The following is a 2995-nucleotide window of genomic DNA, read 5'->3' as shown; positions in this document are numbered from 1 at the left end:
AGCCTCAAATCAAGAAACCCCAAATAAAATCCTAGTTTCCACAAAACTAGGTTTTCATCTCAAAAATCCTATAAAACTTGATCTAATGAAAAGATCATGGCCACTAACCTCTCTTGAAGCCCCAAATCAAGCTTAGAATGAGCTAGGGTTGAAGATCTCTCCTCCAACAAGCTCCAATCCAAGTTCCATAGTTTCTCCAATGGTGGAAATCCAACATGAAGCAAAAAGAAGCAAAGAGAGGAGATCAAACCAAGCAAAAACCACCAAAAAAGAAAAAAATCTAAGAGAGAAGAGCTCTCACCTTGATCTCCACGGTTTAGGGCTCAAAAGAGCTCTCCAAAGGGCTGTGGGGATATAAATAGAGATGTAACAATCTCAAAAACACCCTCCAACAACGTGCAGTCTGCAACTGCACTACATACCGGTACGCGGGGAGAGTGTACCGATACCAAGCAACAGTCTGCGCAAACCCGAGCCTCGGGTTGGCAAGAAAATACACTGGGTACCGGTACGAGCTCGATGCTGTATCGGTACCACCTCCAGTTCCGGTACTAAGTCAATGCAGTACCGGTACTCAGCTATGCAGAGGCAAACCCGGGAGCAACCAAAATTCCTACAATTTCGAGGTTTGGTGCTAAGTTTTAAATCTCAATTCTCGAGATGCGAGCCATGGGTCGGAACACTGTCAACGACCCTTCAGAAAGTGTGAAAAAGCTCGGAACAAAAATAAAACACTCGAACATTATAATTTGTTAAAATCCAGTGTGTTACAATACATGGGTATATGTGTTCTGTTGGGGGAAAGGGGCTTAGGATTGTTAAGGATTTTATAGGTTGGCGAATTTCGTAAAGTTGTTTGGAGTCTTGAAGAGTTGATCGCAGAAGTTTTTGAGAAGAGATTCAAATTGGAGGACGAAGACTCATTCGGAAAGATTGACACCTAAGGTATGAATAAAAGATCATTTGTGGTGAAGATACATAATTAGAATAAGTTCAGAAGGCTTAGATTGCTTTAAAACAACTTTTCTGAACTTTCATGTGTTCTGAGACCGGTCTCTGAGATGGAGAGACCGGTTCCCCTAAGGTCCTCACTGCGTAAACCATGATACAACCGGTCCCCTGTGATGAGAAACCGGTTCCCGAACCTTGGTGATTCTGTCGCGCAGCGAGGGACCGGTCTCAAGTTTGAGAGACCGGTTCCCGAACGTTGGGTTTTTGGTCACGCAGGGAGGGACCGGTTCCTCACTTGAGAGACCGGTCTCTCACAGACCGGTCTCCTCGAGAGGACCGGTCTCTGAGGACGACACAGGTTTTTGAAAACGACTTTTTGCAATCCTAGTCTACTTCTAAGTCTTCTAAACATATAAATAAGCTATGTGGGTCATCTAAAATTAAGGCTTTGAATATTTTACCAATTCTAAACCCTAGAAACTTATTTCTCCCCGTTTCAACGCTTAGATTTACGTAATGAGTTTCTAGCAATCAACATCGGCTTGATTCTTCGTTTTTACTCGATACTTCTTACGAGAATCAAGTAGATGATTGATTAAAGGTGAACCCTCATAGCTTATGGTTTTCAAAAGTTAAAATCACCACAAATCTTCAAGTCTACAAGCTCCGGAAGGAGGTTCGGCGCGTGGATCTCGCGTGAAGCCGAGGATTCGGTGGACGCTTCGAGGAGTTGAGGCGTTGACGCTGCGAGGAGTTGCAGCAAGGTCAATTGGTGGATTCCTATCGATCGAGGACCAGCAAAGATCACCGTCAACAAGAAATCGGTAAATTGAGTCGTGGGTTTTTGTCGAAATCACTTGTACTCAAGTTTTCTTAGTGGATTTTCTTTGCGTGATCGGTCCCGTGGGTTTTTCACTCCGAATTGGAGTTTTCCCACGTTAAATTCTCGGTGTGCTGTTTTAATTTCCGCTATTTTGTTTTGTTTGCATCAAGATTTTTCGAGTTTGCCGGATTTACACCTATTCACCCCCCTCTAAGTGTTACTTACCTTTTAGATCCTCGGGATCCATAACTCACAAGTGGTATCAGAGCGGGTATAGGTTGTAATTCATGGCTGAGGGCGGTAACATCAATCGACCTCCGCTCTTCGATGGCACTAACTATGCTTATTGGAAAGTCCGTATGAGGGCGTTTCTTATTGCTATCGACGAGCGGGTTTGGCAAGCCATTGAATTCGGATGGAAAAATCCTACCGAAGTTGTCGAGAATGTTACCGTGCCGAAACCTAGGAATAAATGGACGAAAGAGGAAAATGAACTATCTTCGTTCAACGGGAAAGGTATCAATGCTTTATTCAATGCTTTAAACCAAACTGAATTTTCTCGCGTCTCGGCGTGCGAAACCGCCAAAGAGATTTGGGACACTTTGCGAGTTACACACGAGGGTACAAGTTTGGTTAAGATTCAAAAATTGCAAATGCTTACTAGCAGATTTGATTCCATTCGTATGGAAGAACATGAATCTTTTACCGAGTATTATACTCGTTTGCAAGACATTGTAAACACGTGTGCTAACTTGGGCGAGAAAATTCCCGATTCCAAAATTGTTCGAAAAATTTTGAGAACCCTTCCCGAACGATTTCGTCCTAAGGTTGCGGCTATTGAAACGGTCAAACATCCTGATAAACTCAAAGTAGAAGAATTAGTAGGTGCTCTTCAAACTTATGAAATGACTTTTCCATCTAATTCATCTTCTTCCAAGTCTTTCTCTAAAGCCTCAGGGATGGCTCTAAAATCAACAAAAGGAGATGTTTCTTCAACCTCATCAGATTCTGAGTCGGAGCAAAGCTTGGAGGACTTTGAAAAACAACTTGCACTTTTAACAAAGAAGTTTCGTCGGAACTTTAGAAAGAAGTTTCCTCCCAAGTCTACCTCATCAAAGTCAAACAGATCTAAAGGGGGTCCGTCTTCTTCTTCCTCGTCAAAATACAGAAAATCTGATAACTCTCAAAAGGACTCCACAAAAGAGAAGAAAAGCGGTGAAT

Source organism: Ananas comosus, unplaced genomic scaffold (genome assembly GCF_001540865.1).
Source record: "Ananas comosus cultivar F153 unplaced genomic scaffold, ASM154086v1, whole genome shotgun sequence".
Taxonomy (NCBI): domain Eukaryota; kingdom Viridiplantae; phylum Streptophyta; class Magnoliopsida; order Poales; family Bromeliaceae; genus Ananas; species Ananas comosus.
This window is presented reverse-complemented; position numbering follows the sequence as displayed.